General features: G+C 29.0%; 1 protein-coding gene across 1 annotated transcript in view; it reads left to right on the forward strand.

Moving 5' to 3' along the window:
- The first annotated feature begins 9,977 nt into the window (after positions 1-9,977).
- sano (CABIT domain-containing protein serrano) overlaps positions 9,978-21,315 on the forward strand; it is a 199,921-nt gene continuing 188,583 nt past the window's right edge. Inside the window, exon 1 of the mRNA XM_088192723.1 lies at positions 9,978-10,184. The gene's annotated coding sequence lies outside the window, so the exon portion shown is untranslated. The remainder of the gene's footprint in view (positions 10,185-21,315) is intronic.

Here is a 21,315-nt window from a genome sequence, read left to right on the forward strand (position 1 = left end):
AAAACATATTTCTCTAAAATATATGCAAATAATAGATAGTGACAAAGCAATATTTAGTGTGATTAACTAACTTCTATAAAAAAATATTATTTTATATGCACATAATTAAATGATAAGTGATATCATAATCTGAAGTGATATGCGTTAATTGGCGCGTCGGCGTATCAAATATGTCAATCGAATCCTGGCCAAGTCTTGTTCTAAAGTGGAAATTGAAAGTGATTTGAAGTGGAACCGAAGGAACTTATTACCACCACCGCCGACCGACCTTCACCCAAGAAGTGGAGTATTTGCCATGGATGTTATTGTATTGACGATGAAATTATTTATCTTCCCTCGAGGGTCGGCAAGGCGAGGAGGGTCCGGACCAAATTGCCTGGCCCACGACACCGAAACCAGTTCCTCGACCAACGCCTGATGACTGGTTACCGATTTGAGAATATACCCACACACTTTTCGAGGATCTCGCCTCTCGTCTCGTCTTTTTTCCTTCGAAGGAATGAACAGGATAAAGACTTTAATGCGTCGGCCGGACCTTCATTACCACACAACGGACCGAGTTCACGGCTCCGAATTTGAGGATGATCACGATAACCGACATGCTTAGTTTATTTTTTGTATTATATTTACAACGGCAGTGAAGCTTATTATTACCTAAGGTCGTGTTGAAAATCTGAGATCCTCAAATTATATTGAAAAAATAATATTTATATGCGAAGAATATTCTAAAAATATTTTTAAAGCATTTTATTTTGGCGTTGATAAACAGCATTTAATATCATTATTAGATTTTTTAGATTATGCTAGAAGTAGAAAATAAATTTATTGTAAATTATCTCATATGACGAAGCAGGCGCTATCCAAATGCATTACAATAGGGTAACATTTAACACACGAGCAAGTATTGTTTCTTTAAGAAATAAACGTTGCCAGAGTGCCGCATAGTTTGTAGCCAAATAAATCAGCCTTCACTTTATGATTCATAACATATATTTTATAGCAATAGACTTGACTTTTTCAGTTTTTCACAATAAATTAAAAATCTTAATAAAATAAAATGTTTGGGAGAAAAATCGATTTTCTTTATAGAACTTTGACACCAATGTATTCTAAAGTGGAATTTAGTTAAATATTGAAGTGTTTCTTCGTATTCATATCTTTCTATATATTTTATATGGAATTAAAATTTTATTACATTACGAAGGGGAGATTAGAGATTTATTGTTGGATGGATATATTAAATGGCAAAGATTACTGATCTAACAATATGTGAATAGTTTCAAATCAAAATATTACAGTACAATTTCGAATGATTTATTTTAGATCTAAAGATTTAAGACCGCTTTTATAGAGAGAATAATAATGATATAAATACCAAGAATTAGTACTTAATTTTATCTCATAAATATTTCCGACAATTTCGATTCAATGAACAAATAAATATTACAACAGAGAATAAATTTAGCAATTAGACGCGCACATTATTACGTACTTGAGATATTCAGAATGTAAAGATACAAAGCTTTCGATTTTGAGATTGATATTGGTATATATGTTTCTTAAATGTTTTTCTTTATGGATGGAATCGGTCAAGATAGAATGGCATTAATTATAATATAAATCCAACGTGCCAATAAAGTTTTACATCCTTCGACCACAACGCGTCGAGGTCAAACGGAGTAACGTTACACTTTATGTATTTTCTCCGAGAGGTGCACGGACAGATCCTGCGGGTTTATTTTACGGTACGGTTAAAAAACGCGATTACCGATCATAAATGGGAATAAATTAGCTCGAAATGATAGGGGTCCGTCCGCCGAGGCTCCGACCGAAAAGCGAAAGTCGATTAGCTGTGCGGTCGGTTTTTATAAATTATGTACAGCTCTTCCTTAAGTTGGTGTGCTTTTTTGCTGCACCCTAGGGCGTCGGAATGGTGAAGATTCTGGGAGGCATTGACGATGAAAAAGTATAATGTGCAGATTATAAAATATATTTAAAATTAAGTATATCTTAATATGTCATTTTTTGTACATCAATATCCCATAATATTGTTGGTATTTTCGCCAAATTATATACAAATTTATATACAGATCCGAAAACCGTGTGCAAAAACTATAATATGTTTTAATTAACTAGTGTTTTTATTTTTTTAATAATGTGATATAAGCTTTCAACAAGTTTATGTTCTAGATTGTTGCTACAGCATTAGGTACTAAAAGTTAAACATCAATACTGGCTAACACCACTTTTGGGTATAAATTACTTAATAATGCCATTCTAAAACACGTATTAATATCTCGCAAAACTAAAATAGCAAGCAATCGTATGAAAGCGTTTAAAAGATTGTTTAGAGCGCTAATTTGATCGTTACTGAAAACAATAATGAACAAATAATTTGTTGGTAGACCTTTAAAAAAAAGTTGCACATGGATGTATAGATAAAATTAGTACATAAGAATTAAATTTTTTAAAGAAGCTATTAAATTTAGAAAGCACACTTTTACTTTCTTTCATTTGCTTAAGGTAAACCACACTTATAAGATTGTATTGTTAAGTTGGCAATTATAAAGTTAATTTACATTTAAGGCCATCTGTTTAATAAATCACAGTTTAACAATAGATAATGCATAGTTGTCAGTTTTTGTAAAGTACATTCTGAAAGTTGTCACAGAGCAATAATTACGTATTAAGTTTGCTATAAAAATAGGAAATCCTAAGAATATAGCAGTAACCAATAAAATATGTTTTACCGTTTTAAAGATGAATGTATAGAATAGTGTTTTTTACCGAAAATTTCTCAAAATAAAACCTAAATTCAATTTTATTTAAACGTTAAAAAATAAATTTGTACGAATATTATTATATAATTTATAACCGCTGCATAAGAAAAGGTGGGTCCGTGCCAGAATTTAAAAAATATGCATGCTTTATTGAGAACTTTTATTAGAGGTCGGAAGTAATTAAATGGCAAAAAAAATGTTTACAATTTTCTCAACGTCTCCGTTTGCCCTTTAGTAATCTTAGAAGTATATTAATAATCAGATAAAAAGAAACAAATCTGCGTAGGAATCGACAGATTGCAAAAATATATGATGGCTTTCCACATTGTTACGCCATAAAATTCGTTGTCGGCAATTTTAAATTTCGTTTTTTAAATAATTCAAAGAGGTTTTTTTTCATCTTTATATAGTCATTTTTTTTTGGTACAGATACAGAAGCCTGAAGTTCTTTTCCTATTCGACGCTCTGTAATAAATTGAAGTAGTTAGATCCATTCAGGAATTTGAACTATTCGCATCTATTATAAAAAAATTATCATTTTATTATAGTGTGTTCTCTTCAACGATCTTCAGTTCTATGTTCATTAATAATATAAAGATATAAAAATAATATATATTTTTTTATTGATCAAAAAAGTGCAAGTGAGAATTTTTTTTAACATGACATTTCTAGGCGTCATTTGCTCTCTATAATTATCAATTTACTTGAAATATTTATATAATTATGGCCAAATATCACTAAATGGTCTATTGAATTAGTTGAACAACAAATTCAATAAATATTCGTTGAGGTTTGGGAAAATAGAGGTGTTCTTCAATACATTGATTATGGCATCGCTTAGTTCGTTATACACATTAAGAAAAATGTACAGCCAACTATAAATATTTACTTACTGTTTAAAAAAGCTTTTAAAACATTTCAATAAGCGTATGAAACTGATTATGATATAAACCACATCACATATTTTGTTATTTATTAAAAATAATGTTACTTTAACTGTGGTTCTTTTCATTGAGGCAATCCGAGAATTAAATTACTTCACGCTTATTATTCCATATGCAGATATTTGATGCTATTTTTAAGCATATGTCTATTGCTTAAGATACGATTAAAGTACCGCTCAGAAGACCATGACTATGCTAGAGGTAGAAGAGGAAATCAAATCATGGTTCTGGTGAAGATTTAAGAGACACATAATAATGTAATAAAAGTGTCATACTTTATTGAGCCACATTTTATGTGACGATTTTCATTTTTTGAACTAGTCTCAAAGACTAAGAGAGCGCTTTTCTTTTCTGAGCTCATTTTAGATCACATTTTCACTTTCATTTTCTTTTCTCTGATACTATAATAAATATATGACAATCGCTTATTAAATTTATTAGAATGTAATAAATTAAGGCATATAAATAAGTGCCAACAAGCACAAGTTATGAATTTAATATTATTTGTGGACTTTAAAATGTATGAATAGTGTTAGGTCTAATAATATAAGTTGATCAAATGCTAATTTATATCTCACTTAGATTTTATCAGTACATGTATTTTTTGCTGAATTAATTTATTGTATAATTGTATTAATTGCTAATAGTAGGTTCTAAGGAATTTTAAATTTAAATTAAACGCAAAATTTAGAGAAACATTAGCTGAATTTTTAATAATATATAATAATTAGAGATATGTTTTACGATAAAAATTATGTTGTTTTTAGATATTATTTAATAATTATTTATTTATAGACGGAAGACATTTTATCGTTGAAATCTATTTTCATGATTTTAGCTAATATAATTTTTATAAAAAACTGTAGCCTAGTAAATAAATACACGTTTGATATAGTTCAAAAAAAATTTGATCCCGATTTTTATTAAGTACATATTGTTTATATCGTCGGTTCAATCGCGAGATCGACGTTTTTATTTACAAACTACATTGTAAGGAGTAAGAGGTCGTCAACCTTAAGACAACCGGTACAACCACAATTATAATAACATTTTCGATACAGCAAGTAATCTACTTTTAACAACCCATTACGTAATAAACTACTCAAACTTTTCGGAAACGATTTAACTCCAATATTTTCGTCAAGTTAATTTCTTGGTTCCATTGGAAGATCGTCGTTTTGTCAGGCTAATTTTAAAGAGCAAAAAGGTAAAAAAGTGAACGAGTAAACGCCTCGTTTTTCGTATAAATCTCCCTATTGCAATTCGTGATTGTCGAGAAGACGCATTAATCTTAACGAGACGTTTACTGAGATTACGAGAATACTGTTCATTCTATTCTGAGCCATATATACGTATAATTCTATACATACAAATGATTATATGCAACTGCATTCATGTATGCAACTATCGATTTAATTCGTTTGGTGAATATGTGTATATTGCAAAGACGTGACATTTGAATATAGAAAACTACTTTAGTTGTCAACGATTGAATTATATTGCAAATATTTACACAGTTGAATATCTTCATATTGTTATGCAATTATTTTATAGCATAGTTATGTAAACAAATCGTTAATTCACACTTATTTAACAAACAAATATATTGAGTAATATCGAGGAATTTCTCTCTTGTGATTCTAGTCAGTTAAGCTAAGTTTTTTGTAACATGGAAAATATGTTGACTTAAAAATACAAATTTATTATTTAGAGTTAAATAACTATTCTACCAAAACGAAAATAAACGAGATAAATCTAATTTCATACACTATTTCAATAGCGAAATCTGGACATTCTAAATTCTCTCACTGTTTCAGTCCCATAAGAGCACAATCTTATTTGACTTGATCTCTCCTTACACTTCTAGCATTTAATATATATAATATAAATGTTTTTGGTTTATAACAATTTCATGTTAGCAATTCAATAAAAAAATTAGAATATAAAACAAAACGTTTCTGTTTATAATTTAAGGGAAAAAACACAGTTAAAATAACATTACTTTGAATAAATAACTAAATATGTTGCTATTTATATAAAGTGAAAATAATTTATTTTTATATGATAATTGTAATGTAAAATATTTTTTAAAATGTTAATAAATATTTATAATTAGCAGTAACATTTTTCTTAATATGCTTAACAAACTAAAATTTTGCTTTAATGAAAACAGTTTTTACTGAAGTAAGAGAAATGTATCATTGTGTCATTTCAGGTAAAAATAGCAGATATAAGAAACAATGTCGTAATCAGTGCATTAAAAAACAACTTTAACTAATATTTGTTAAATCATCTCCATTTGTAGTTCAACTCATTTAGTCGAAAATTCTTGAGGTCTTGAACATCTATATTATCATTTCTCAAGAAATGATAATTCTTATTCTCACGTCTCGATTTTCTCGAGAATTCTCGAGAAGTTTTGATAAATAAAAAAATATGTTTATTGTAAATATATTTATATTATTAATGAACAGAGAGCTGTAAGGTTGTTTAAGAAAACTTCAATAGGATGATATATTGTAACAATAAACGCGAATAATTGAAGGACCTAAACAAATTGATTTACTTCGATTGAATTCAAAGCGTCTGGTTACGAAATAATTTCGTATTTAGATGTTTATAATAGTTGTTGCTACTTAACAACATAAAACATAAAAAACATAAAGATAAAAAGTTCGCAGACAGGCAAATAAAATTCTGTAAATCTGTAGGAAACCTCAAACATTTTTGCAATCTGCCGATTCTCACACAGAGCGATTTTCTCTTATCTGAATATTAATATTATCCTTAGATTACTAAAGCAACGATAAGGCCAATTCAAGTAGTTAAGATAATCGTTAAAAATATATTGCTTTTCAAGTACTTAAAAGCATGCATATTTTTAAACACCTGGAACAGACATAACGTTTCTTATACAGCGCCTGTAAGACGTTTAAAAAATTCGTAAAAAACAAATTTGTAACTAAAACAGTATCTATGAAGATTGGCATGTGATATAAGTCGGCATTATTTTCGAAAAGAAAAACTGGTTGTATCATATAATAAATATAATACAGACTGAAATATTTTTAAAATATGTATGGCAAAAATTTTTATTACTTTTGTATATTTTATTATAATATAAAATGTATGCTATAATGTAAATAAATTAATAAATTACCTGTTTCATGATTATATTATAATATTATTTAGCTTAAAAAAGGATAAGGGCTATAATTTTTTTAAATAATATAGTTTCTGTTACGTGTAAACTTCCTCATTAAAAACCGTAACCAATAGTTCAATGTTTCCATTTGTGCGGGTCACTTTTTTTTTGTCGACCATGGTACGATCAGAAGTATATTTTGATTTACGGTGAAGTGACGTAATTGACGATGATTTATTATGTCGGCTACACATCCGACAATTCGCTTCACACGAAGACGCTAATTAAATGAACTTGAAAAGTGAAAATTGTTGGGCAATTCCTTCGAGTATTCTCCTTTGATACTATCTCTATACTGACTTGAGTACTGATCAGATTCTTGATTTTTTCTTCTCGGATTTAAGTTTGCTGTCTTAATTACGACGTTTGAATTGTCCTGATAATTTGATGCATTAAACTAGTTTGATGTGTAACATTATTATTTTTGACTCAAACATTATTAAATATATAAATATTTAGATCCATAGGAAAAATAAAAATATTTTTTTTTATAATTGGACACAATAACATTTCTTACTTTCAGGAGTTTTAGTAATGTGCAAAGCGAGTCAATTTTGCTGCAATAGCGTGATCGGATTGTTTTTTTGTCAGATGTTACCAACTAGTATTTTATGAATTCTATTGTTATTTAGCAAGCTAAGCTATCACAACAACAATTTTTCATTTACATAAAAATTCAGTTACTCATTAGAATAAATTAAGTATATTTAACCAAAAGTTGTTCCTAAAGCAATAATACACAAGATCAATTATTTTACTTGCTACCAACTCATGCTTGCACATAGATAACTGCGCTTACTATATATTTTGTTTCAATATACTTGTTTACGTATATCTGACAATAAAATGTTGATCATAATCGTCTCAAAGAAAACTTAAAAAAAAATATATTCCATTTATGTATAGATTGTTTAAAGAATGCTATAAAAAGCAAGTAGTACAATTAAATGTATTTAGAAAAAAATGATTCAAAATACTTGAAAGACATATAAAAGAAAATTAAACGTTAAGAAATCCTTAATAAAAAAATACTAATAGCACAAATATTTTATATATTTAATTACGAAATTCACCTGAAATTGAATCGGGGATAATAACATTTATAAAAAGCTAACAATTTTAATTGTGATAAGCTATAAATAAACGTACACTGATCAACATTGCTGGTAATAATAACAACACGTTATTGGTGCTAAACTTCATGACCATAAAAAAAATATTTCCACGATGAATGTTATCTACTTGATTCAAAGTATTTTTTTCAACAATTCTGTTTTCAAGAATGGCGTTGAGAGTCGAACATCTTTTTCTTATCTGGTTTTATGCCAACATGATGGACTTTTATTTAGATTTAGATCCTTTAGAATATAACAAGTTTTCTTATACGAGAGTGCCATATTTATACAAGTAAAAAGTTAAAAGATAAAATATCTAGTGGTTCACTCTTTCTAAAAACCATTAAAGTTAATTGTTTTATTATACGGCAAAGGATATTAAAATTTATCAATCACAGCAATCTTTTATTAAAGGGGGAAGTGATATTCCATTGTGACATAATACATTTTTGTAATTAATTATCTGAAAATTCGAAAAAACATAGTACATGTGATACAATATGTAATTGCACATAAGTTCAAAAAACTAAGAACATATAACTGCGAATGAAATTAAACTAGCGATTTGGCACCAAATTTAATGATTATAGCTATAAAACAATTTACTTATATTTTTTGAAATATAAATGATGACTTGTTAACAGGAGCATGGTCTTAAAATAAAAATACAAAAATACTTAATTATTTATTTTTGTAAGAAAGACCACAAATTTTATTTTCAGTTACTTTAAAAAATTGTTAGTAAAAACATGTATTTATAGTTTATTGTGATACATGCTAAAATTACTTAAAGTTACTTAAATTATCACTCAATCTTTTTTCTTTTGCTAAAGTCTTTCTTTAAAATTTTAACTACTAACGTTTTATTTTATAAACTTATTTTTTATAGTATTGTAACTAATAACAAAATTGTTAACATGAAAATGGTTATAAACCCTTGACATGTATTTTATATCATTTATATTAAATGAACTATTGAAATAAATGGTTATAAAAAAAAACTTCCAATGAATCATCGACGACTACAGGCAGACTCTCGTACTCACTCTCATAACTCACCAATTCGACTCCGCTGTTTTTTTTTTTACCTTTATCAAATCTTTCAGTATTAAGTAGTCTGCAAAAGTGACCATTCACCAATCCCGAAACATACAACTATTTTAATAATTATCTGTATTTTTGTATAAAAATATTTCATGATACATTATGTGTGGTAATTATTTTTTTTATTTAAAAAAATTAAAAAAAACTTACTGAATTTGTAAGTTGTTGAGAATATTTAATAAAAAATATTTCTTATTATTATCCTGTTCCTTAAAATAACAAATTTAGGGTAAATCATAAATCATTGATATTTACTTTGATATTGTCGGCTTTTTTCAGTTAGTTATTCCGATAATCCATATATGTAATAAATACGCAAATATTGTATATTATCACGCGCGTGATATTAGCAAGGTCTTAATTTGTCTAATTTGCGATAGACGTGATAAAAAATACCCACAAATTATCAAATCAAGGTCCAATTAGATAATGGTACGTAATGAAGAATTCGCCGTAATCTAATCTAATTTAATTGCGCCAACTACAAAAAAAAGCAATTTAAATACACGCACGTCCGACACCTCCGACTCCATTTACGGATTCTGGTCGGGAAAAAATTGCCAAACAGAAGTCATGATCAAAATGACGTTTTCTTTTTTTCTTTACATTCTCACTTGACTGTAGTGTTATAATAACGTCGGAGACGAGGCCAAACGATAAAGCGATCGAATCCGGCAGTAGGCGATTTGTATTCGCAGTATTCGCGACGGCCCTTGGCAGCAACAGGGCTGGCATAGGTGTGCTTTAAGGCTCTTCCAGACGGGTTTTACTCCAGCACGATGGTTTCTATGTAAATTTATTCCAGCAGCCAGTAGTCCGCGATCCGTCGCGCGGTGTGAACGCTTCGGAGCGTGAGTCACGATCGTTTTCACGACAGTTACAGTACAGTTAAAAATTTTGACGTTTTTTCGCCGCGCGACTAATTGTAAAGGTACGCTGACGAGAAGACTTCTTCTATAAAGGCCGAGGGTTCCGGGTCTCCAGGCTGTCCTTCTGACCCGAGAAAGAACCGGATCACTCGGAAAGGATAAGAAAGGTTCATAATAAATATAAAAAAATAAAGCTTACAATGTTACATAAGTTATGTTGCGCCGGTCGGTGGTGCTGTGCGTGCACTTTTATGCTTCATTGTTTTGATGTTTATTTTTTATGGAAGAGGTGCTGCACTGGAGCTTAGTGACGTCACACACGCATGCACATTTCAACGTTTTGCACTCGTGGGTTAGCTTGCATTTACTCTCTGCTCAGCAAGAAATGACTGACCTTGAATATTGCACTATAGTGAGAGCGAGCCAACAATAGTAGCTCCGCCTCCAATTTATGTTTAAATGCCTTACATACTGCTGCTGAACAGTCAATAGTTTTTAATTTACATTAGTCCTTAGTTTACTTGTGGAGATACAGAAATATTAGCATATATTTTCTGTCCAGAGTATCATAATTGTACTTTGCATTTTGAAGTCACAACTGCTTTATTTATTGTATATCTTCCGTTGCATCTTGACAAGTGTAAGCCCAATGAGTTACAACGGGGTAAGCACTATATAGTGAGACACCATACTCAAATCACTCTGTAAATCGGTGATATTAATAATAAACTATTATTACAGTTTAAAATCAATAGATATAAATGCACGACCTAGCTCGATTTTATTTTAATTATTTATCACGATATTCATCCGTGAGATTAGTAAAATCTAAGAAAACCTAATCTGTGATAGTCAATCGGAATTAAAATTATATAATAACCACTAACTCACATTTGCCAGACATGATATATAAAAACGGTAGGATCTATGTCACTAGGATCGAACCCAAAACTTTCTGGTGTTAGCCACTGATAGCACGCTAGTCTTTAAAATACTTATTGAAGTTTAAAATTATTACAAAAAAATGTGTTTTATAAAATATTTATTTTTATTAAATAATCTATTATCATCATACATGAATAATATAGACTCATATTTACATTTTTGGGCTATTTTTATACGTCACAAAGTCATTGTCAATCAATGGGATATAATCATATTCAAATATATCATCTCAAAATATAATTTTATTATACTGTCTTATAAGGCGAAAATTAATATTAAAATATTTTTAATAAATACGCCACACGTCACATGTAAGTTATTAATCTTTTGCACGTTAAAGGTGTCTCTTTAATATGGAAGGTCGAAATAGCGTTGTTCGTAATGTTGAGACTGCTAACCTAGAGGCCGCGGGATCGAGCCACGGCAGCAGACTTAAATTTTTATTTATAAAAATGCGTTATTTAATATAAAATACGATCCTAAAAAAGTTCCTCTTAACCAATGGTTTGTGCATTATTATCATAGAGGATATGAATGACTGACGGATCGGCAAAATTAATAGGAAAACGTTTTTATATGGCCGCAAAAGTGATTCTGAGATCTATAGTTATGGTTTTTTATATATAAATGATGAATGAGATCATGACAATGACATTATATGACATTTTTTGACACTAAAAGATAGACGGTTGTTGAAAGCCCATCTCCATAAATAATTTTAATCACTCCTAGACAGATCGAAGGCATACGAAAGTATGCCTTAGATTTGTCATTAATGAATAACAAGAAGAGCAGAAGGCCCAAGTTGGACCCTTGGATACCACTGAAGGGTAGAGAGTTGACTAAGGAAAAGTTTCATAGGGAATCTTAATCATTATGTAGAGAAAAAGAGTCTAAAATAAATCGAATGCATCCAAACAATCGTTTGCATACGTAACAAAATTGGAATTCGTAACTGTCATTAATAAATAACGAGAAGAGCAGAGGGCTCTGATTTGATCCTTAAGGAACTCTCGAATGGGTGAAATATTTATTCGAAAATAAGTGGCCATATGTTAAGAACTGACTACGATCGCTTATATATCTTCAGAGTAATCAAGGTCTGAAAATAGTTTTTAATAATATGGTCGAACACTTTTTTATAATCTGTTTCAAAGACATCTACTCGTAGTCCTGCATCAAGTGATTGGTCTAACGAAACTCGTTGAAAGTAATTAAGAAGTGGAACATAATATAATACAAAAAAGGTTTAATGAGCACTAAAAAATGGCTGTACTTACATATTTTAGTATTTTTTTAAACTGCGCTTTAAGTACTTCAGCAATTATCACAACTAATTTCAAGGGTTTTGATTACAAATAAAATGTGTGGTCGATATTTTCTCGTAGTCGTAATTTCCACATTTTCCTAATAATCTAAAATTATATTATACTATACAGTAAGTGTTATTTGTAATATCTGAGATAGTATATAGTGTTCTAGGTTTATAATTATTGATTTGAAAGTCAATTAAGATATGTATCATAATTATAAAAGAAAAATATATAATAAATATGGATAAAAGGCAATTATAAGTTTGGTAGTTATAATATTTAATAATGAGTAGCGAACTTATATACATAGACCTTAATGACAAATTCGTATAACGAATTTTCTACTAATCGAAATCGTAAAACGGAAAGTTATTGCGATACGCGCGGTTAAGAGATTTTATCATATTGTCTTATTGTTATTAGTTTTCGCTGTAAAGTATTTTATATTATGTCACAAAATAAATTACTACTACAGAACAAAAAAAACAGCCAGTCTGCAAGCGTAACAGAACAGGTTTTCATTTTGTAATATTCAAATTGAGGGTTCAAGTACATACATACATGCGTTTTTTTCCGCAGAGCTCCAGCTGTTGCCTTTTGGATATTGGCAATTAAAAAAACTATTGAAGTATTGCTATATTTAGACTAGGAACTATTTAATTTATTTAAAGTATATCTTAATAATTTATAAATTCACTATATTTTTGTTGTTAATATACATTAAAAATATTTTTAATTAATTTCTACAAACATAAAAAAATTATCGGTCCTAACTGTTAACTAGCGAATATGACTACGATAATGTATGTATACAGATAATATTTAACCAGATTTTTTTCTCTTGTTACGTGCGGATTCAATGCAGTGACCTCGGAATTACGAGTCAATGGCCTATCCTTTTGGATATATACATTTATACATTTACATCAGGGATTTTCAAGTGCGGCCCTGGCAACTTTCGATTCGATACCTTTTTATAAATAGGAATACATTTGTACACGTATGAATAAATCATGAATTTCCGGGAGAAAATTCCTGTTCCAAAGTCGCTGAAGACCCCCGATTTTACATATATTTATATAATGAATAGAAGTTATGACAACTCTTTTTTATATATTTTCGAAAAGAAAAATGTTTGATGCTTATACAATAATTTACATCGCGCTTTAAAAAGTATCTTGCAAAGTAAAATATAATTTCAAAAATAGTTCATTGAACCTTATATTTTAAGATAATTAATCCTGGTTTGTATCTGAATTTATTTATCATTCCAGATTGGTAATATAAATCAGTAAGTAACGATTACTTTAAATATATTAAAACGTTTATTCATTTCCTTATACATTAAATTATATTGACATATAGGGTAAACAATTAAGTGTAGAGGTTTACCGTTGCATTAAACACATGATTTGTGGTTTGAAAGTGGCTTAAATATAAATCAAATTAAATACTTGTATATTATATAAAACACATTTTAGCAATTATTTGTATTTTTGATGTCGATACTACTTTAAATAATTTATTTTAAAATAAATGATTTTTTGTACTACATATCATTGAAATTGTATTTTACTTCAATTGCAAACGCGTCAAAGACAAGTTAAAAACAACCAAATCAAATTTCTTTACAGAGGTTGTTGATTCGATGACACAACTTGTTGTTATTTAGATTGTTTTATATTTTCGTTTGACCAATATAAAAAAACTTCAGGGAAATGAGTTTCATTTTCACACATGTTATTAATATTATGAAGAGTATTATTTATAATATTTTTTTAAAAATTATTTTAAACAATTAGTTAGATTAAAGTATTCTTAATAACTAATTTTTAAACTTTTTATATTTTTGGCAAAAGCATATAAAAGAAAGAAGTTGCCAAACATATATTAAAGAGAGAAGTGTAAAGACTATATTTTGAAGAGTTTTATAATAGTATGCTTTTTATTATTTATGACATTAAGCTTTATTTCATAATAATGTATAATTTGTATACATCCTGTACACATACAAGTATGTAGTATGTATAAACATACACCCTCGTAGATAATGATAGATAGGAAAATTGCATTTAACCGCAAATTTTATCCGGATCATCTCGACACATTCGTGGTCATCAGCCGAAGAGATTTTACACCATAACCAGTATCATTTCGCTACCGTTATAAAGACCATTCGCATGCGTTATGTATCTTATAATGCGCGCGGATAAACGTTAAATCTTAACGTAAATCCGCATAATATCTCAGTATATCGGTCGTGAATGATTCTTCATCTTGGCTTTTATTCAATCAATCGGATTGTGGCGGCAAGAAACGAAGTGTTGTTTAATTCTGCGTCCGCTCGACCGCGAAACGTTTTGTCCAATGGACCATAAACGATGCAATGGCTCTATCCATTTACACTTCATTATTTATTATTTGTATCGAATGTTGTTTTTTTATTGTTCTTACACATTTTGAGATTTGTAAAGAGCCGCTTAGATGGTAGTTTGGATGGCTTGACCTGAAAATTATGAACGGATTGAGCTACCGGATTGTTTAATAGTTGCGGCTATATTGTATCATCGGTCAACGTTTAGCTAAATAATTTTGTCAACCATTAATTTTAGATCTTGAAAGTGCATTAAATATTTTTTGTGTCCGCATAACATTTTTAGAGAGATCACTGCTAAAAAAATGTATGGAAAGCTTTTGATTCAGGCACTTAAAAGATATTTAAACTGTACAAATAATAAATAATTAAGACTTCTATCAGTAATTGTGTATTAGGCACTTTACGGAAAAAATTGGTTTGATTCGAAAATTCATAGCGTCAATTCTTTGCACGAAGATATTAATTCTCATTTGGAGCATCTCAGAAAAATCATTAGTATTGATTTTTTTATCAATTTCGTGGATCTTTTTCAATAAAAAGTTAATATTTTTTTAACAATCTGCAGCTTAGTGCGTCAATATGAGAGCCTATATAATATTTATTAAAATATAAATATTAGCTTTTAACTGTTTGATTTACATAAAAAATAAAAAATTGGTACAGAAATCTTTAGTATGTACAGAATAAAATGGGAAAAATATTTGTAATTTTATTAAGATATAATTGATTTTTCTTTTGTAAATGCCTCGATGTATTAGAAAATATAATGGAAGGTAATATGATTATTTTCTGAAAGCAATTATTTATTTGGAGAAATTATCTTTTATTAATTTAGGATTATGTATATAAATTTCATTACAGTAATAAAAAAGTATAAATTTAAGTTTTTTTCTATAATAATAATGATATGTTCTGATTTATTCTGATCAATACAGTTTTTATTATTAGTAGCAGCATTAAGCTCTCTTGGAACATTTTATCAAAAAATTATCAACAGCTTTGATATTTTTGTATTAAATTCTTGGATCATTTTCATTAAAAAATGCAGTTTACAGTTTAGTGCTCCAATATAATAACTTATATAATATTTATTTTATTTGCAATATTAGCTTTATACTATTTGATTTACATAAAAAACAAAATCTTTAGTATGTACAGAATAAAATGTAAAAAATATCAGTAATTTGCTTTGATGTAAAAAATTATACATTGGAAAGTATTATGATATATTTATAAAAACAAATATTGATTTGAAGTAATAAAATTCATTACATTTAAAAAAAATATAAAAAAGTTTTTTCTATAATAATAATGAGAATAATTTTATACAGTTCTCAAAAAAAACCTTGTAGCTTTATTAGTTTTAGTGAAGAAATTTTTAGGGTTTGAGATCCCTAGGGGTGTGACTGCTTATCCAATGAGATTCAAGTAGGAATCTAGACAGAGTTTTATTACATTATTTACATATGTTAACAGACAATACATGGCGTGATGTTTCCTCCACGCGGGGCTGGAAAAGCTGGCGAAGGGATGATGTCCGTGGGAGGTGCTCAGAGTATGTGGCGTGGCAGCGAGTGTATAAAAATTATATTGTTTATATTTCTGAAAAGTACGTAAAAACAGATTTTTTTTACGCACTTTCCATGTAAACTCAGTGGGAATGGCTTTATTTTTCTATCTGACAATTTCCTCTAAAATCTCAAAAATCAAGACTGATGTTTGAAAATCTTTTACTTTGCGTATACCAAAAGGATAGTCATATGGGATTAAATTTGGTGACCGCCCCATTCTATTGAAACCACATATGTTCTGTATCTACATTGCCGAGCAGAATCCTCCTCAATATCCCCAGTTCCATGGCAATCTTATGAGTAGAACTTCGTCCGCATTTTAAAATGTCCTAGGTTTGCCAGGTGATTTTATTTTCAGCTTGGATTTAGTTACCGTAAGGTAAAAAGTCCATAAAAAAATATTTTTTGAAAGTCTGGGAATCGGTGACATCTATATTAATAATTATAAATGATTAAGTATAATATAATTTATAAGCAATATATGTCACTTCAGCGCATTTTTTACAAATAAAAATCGAGTACCGCTGCTGGGGCTTGAACCCGCAACCTCAGAGTTACTAGTCTGAAACGTTACGGATTACGTGATTCCGTCCTTAATTATTCCGTTTTCCAAACTTTCCTTTCGTAATTCTCATAATACACTTGAACAACAAGCCCTGAATATAAGCTATATAATTTAATCAATATTATTTTCCTTCTCCCATTACATCCAACATAAATTTGCGAGATCTTTATGCTCCACGCATTGTCACTAAGTTTAAAACATATAAGTATATAGAAAATAGTGGATGTATATATTACTGATTTATATTTTATAATAAACATTTAAAATGATTTATTGTGAGTCAAATAAATCTTAAAAAATATAATATACATATAAATATTAATTGAATAAAAAAATGTAACTGAATACATATTTAAATCAAGTAAAGGGTTAAATCAAGTATACTTCAATTTAGATTCAATGTTTCTGATTGACGAAAAATGATAAATATATCGCTGAGTCAATAAACCAAACGCTAACATTTGTATTATTAAACATATATGTATGAGCAATTTATGTGATAAAATTAACATGTTATAGCGATAAGATAATATTAGATAATGCGATTGATGCTTTATAAATAAATATAATTTTCTACGATGTGGTCAAGATTAACTGTTTTTTTATTTTTAGATATTGGCACGCAACGTCAATACATCATGTGTTTGTTTAAAATGGTCGTGTCAATTATTTTTTTTAACATTGCTTTGATAGGTTGTTTAATATGGATTAATGCGTTAATAAACAATGTCAAGAAGTGTTAAGAAAAGATCTGCGGAAAAAGAGAATAGACAAGATATTTCTTGTGGTCTATGTTAATAATGTATTTATTTTAGGAACTACTTTTTACATTTTTTATTTATCATGTAGCACTTCTTGACTGCTGTTACTTTTGGTAATCTTAAACATGAAATAAGTTTGCATAATTTTATATTTACTCATAGTGTTTAAAAGCCGTAACGTCATATAGCAACGACTGTATAGTTCCAAGTCCTTATTTCATTATATTATAACTAACTTAACAGCGATACAATGAGACAAAAAAACTTTGAATCAGTTCTTACGAAACGTTGCACCACAAAAAAGTGTTAGCATTGTCTGTTTAGGGTCAAACGCAAGCTTTTCTAACATGTGTATTTATAATAGTGTTGCTAATTTTATTCTAGCGTCCTTCACGCTCGCTTAGTTTTCTCGTAACCCTAAAACGGCCTTTCTTGCGTTATTTAATTTTAATAAATAATAATTATTTGCCTTCACATGCGCCATTACGACTGACACAAATGACGGCGATAAATCTTTTACCGTCGAGCTGTGGCTTCGAGAAGACGCTCCGAGATTGAAGGTTGGATTTATGCCAAAGAATCCTTAAAGAGTATTTTTACTACTTGGAATATAAGTGCTGAAAATAATAGTCTTGATGAGTTTGATTAATCAGACCTTTTAGGGTTCGTTAAACGTGAGCCATTTTTACATTACGGACGAATTAAATATGTATACGATTATTGCGCACCGTTCGATCGCATTCAGATTACAAATGGCGTTCGATAAGTAAGATAGGATTATGGTGTCAAACCGGTATTACCCTCCGTATCAATTTATGACAGATGCTGGCGAGATAACGCACCGACTATCTTCACCCATTCCTTCCGTTTTACATATTAATCGGTCGCGGATATATTGCGGTGTTTACTTATGCATGAGATAGTGAGAAAAATTGCAACATCTAGGCGAGAAAATTGTTTAGAAGCTCTGATGGCTGTGCATATGCGTGAAGAAAATCGTATGTCAAGGACTATTTGAGACAATGCGCGAAGTTGTTGCGAAGGAAATGGATCAAAAAAATTATCGTGGTCGCAATAGTTTCGTGATGAAATAGCAGGAACAATGGAAAAGTCGTTATGAATCGAAGTGTTGCCAATATTTCGCTATCGAAACGCTTTTTGGTGTGCTTTTTATCTTTATTGCAAAACAATACGCATGAATTTTCTAAATAAAATATTAATAGCTACGTTTATAACTTCTCTGCTTCTATAATATTAATTGATGTTAAATATATTAACTATAAAATTATTTAACTCACTTTCGTATATGTATTTTAAACACACCATGCAAGCAAAATTATGCTGTGACTAACGCTCGGTATACTTTGACACGTTACACGGAATCTAGCGGAAATAACATTGTTGCAAACTGAGTTAAAAAGTAGAAAATTTTACAAGCTGTATATCTCATGTACATAGACATACTTACATAGGTGTTAATTTTTCATCGATTTTAATACCTCTTAATATTATGTTCGTAAGAGTTTAATTACATATGGGAGGTACCAAAAGATTTGATTGCGATATATGTGTATATATGGGAGGTATCGGAGGATTTAATTGCATCCGCGGTTAAACAAATAAGTATTGTATATGATGCAATCCTGGAATAATGCACGCTCGCCAGCGTAATAAATTATATAAGATGCCGGTATGAAAGAATTGTATAGGGGAACGGTTTACATCAAAGGCTACAACGCCGGGTATTTTAAAAGCCCTAATTAATTTGTATTAGTCCGAGTGGAAATTGCGAGAGCACTGCTGGCGAGCCAGCTTCTCCAGGACTTCCAACAATGCGAGATTAAAATGTAATGGATGATTTGATGATGCCGCTCATGATCACGTTCGAACAACTATAAGTCCCGAGACTCAGGGTCTGCTATGCAGAACATCAATGTAGGATAAATACGATACAATTGTGCGTGAATAAATTGTATTTTTATAATATTAAATTTAATGGATTATCAGCCACGCATTAGATTTTTAAATAGCCTGATTATACATTTGTATATTTAATATTTCGATTACCTTAAACACTGAGTTGCGGTTATTTATACAATTAATAGTTTATTTGCTGATAGCAATACATGACCTGAATGGGCGTGAAAAAGGAAAAAATTGAATATAGAAGATTAAGTGCTTGAGATCATTAGACATAAGTAAAGGAATATATTAATATGTATTAAGCCTTTATATAAATTAAAGATAATCAGGTGAAATTAAAAATAATGTCATGCATTAAATCTAAAAAATGGATAACACTATTGTCTTTAATATATGTAATATAAGCTATGATATATAATTCGCCTGAACTGCCACAACTGGAAATATTCAAGGATTAAATCTAAGATTTAAAGTTAATACTTTTCATTATTGCTTATAAGAAAGTCATGTTAAATTCCAAGCTACTGATGACATGAAATTATTCCACCAAGGATCTCAATGAACTGTAAATTGCCGTTGAATATCTTTGTGCGTGGTCACTTGCCAATCGTTAGCTATTTAGCATAAAAGTAGATTTAAAGACATTCTCAAGGTCAATATAATTTCACATAGAATATAAAATTTATCGCACATATTAACGATTTTGTGTGTTTTAATTCAAACGAAGTAGAGATCCTATAATTATTTATTAAATACATATTGGTATTTTCTCAATTATCATTAATTAAAATTATTCGAATATGTATTTATTATCTGCTTATTATTATGATAACTATTTTTGCCATAAAAATTCTTACTTTGACACATTTTTATGATTAATATAAGTAATAGTTATTTTTATTTTTTAAGAAATGTCTGCAAGACACGCGTCGCTGAGTATTCCTTAATTTTTTGAGTAGTGAGTTTTGTTAATTTGTTAGTTCACACCTAAGAGTGGGTTAATATTACGTATTTTCCATATTATTTCTTTTGTTTTTTATTTATTATTATTTTTATTTGCATTTATAGTTAACTAATACTTAAAATTAAATTAAATTTCAATAATTTATTTTACATATTTTTTTGTAGATTTTTTATATTAATTCAGACGATATGAATATTTTTTATAAAATTAATAAAAAATATTTTTTGTTATATTTATTTATTTAGTACTCTTTAATTTATTTATATTATTTAAATTAAATTTAAAAAAATATAAATTAATAAATATATTTTTTAATTATTATTTCTTCAGTTATATATGTAAATATGTAACCTGTGTAATCTGTGGTACATCAAAACAGTGAAAGATCGACCGACGTACATGTACGGCGATATCGCTTAAAGGGTAAAAAAACGTTTTATACAGTTCAGAAATAAATGTATTAAACGCTTTTAATATCGGTATTCTTAATACAAACATTCAAACCATTTTATAAAAACTCTAATATTGCTATTTTGGCGTTGTTTGCTAGTTTACGTTCGCACAAATATAATATTTCTCGCATTTGTAATCTATCTAGAATAACTTTATGAATATTTCAAGAAAAAAAAATCTATTTTTAATTTTCGCTTTGATATTAGAATAATTGAACAGCAGAAAAAATACAGAATATTCTTTTTGGAAAACAACTAAAAGGTTAAAATGATCTATAACCCATATGCTTCCAATCAAAATGATAAATGGGGATTGCACGTCAACATCGAGGCAGCAAACTCCTCAACGTGGTAACTTGAAAAGACGGCAGAAGAGGACTAAACCCTTTGAACTGGTATACTTATCAATACTGGAACTCATTTAGTA

The sequence above is a fragment of the Plectrocnemia conspersa genome, unplaced genomic scaffold, assembly GCF_051122295.1.
Source record: "Plectrocnemia conspersa isolate PC_06_02 unplaced genomic scaffold, ASM5112229v1 ptg000009l, whole genome shotgun sequence".
Classification (NCBI taxonomy): Eukaryota; Metazoa; Arthropoda; class Insecta; order Trichoptera; family Polycentropodidae; genus Plectrocnemia; species Plectrocnemia conspersa.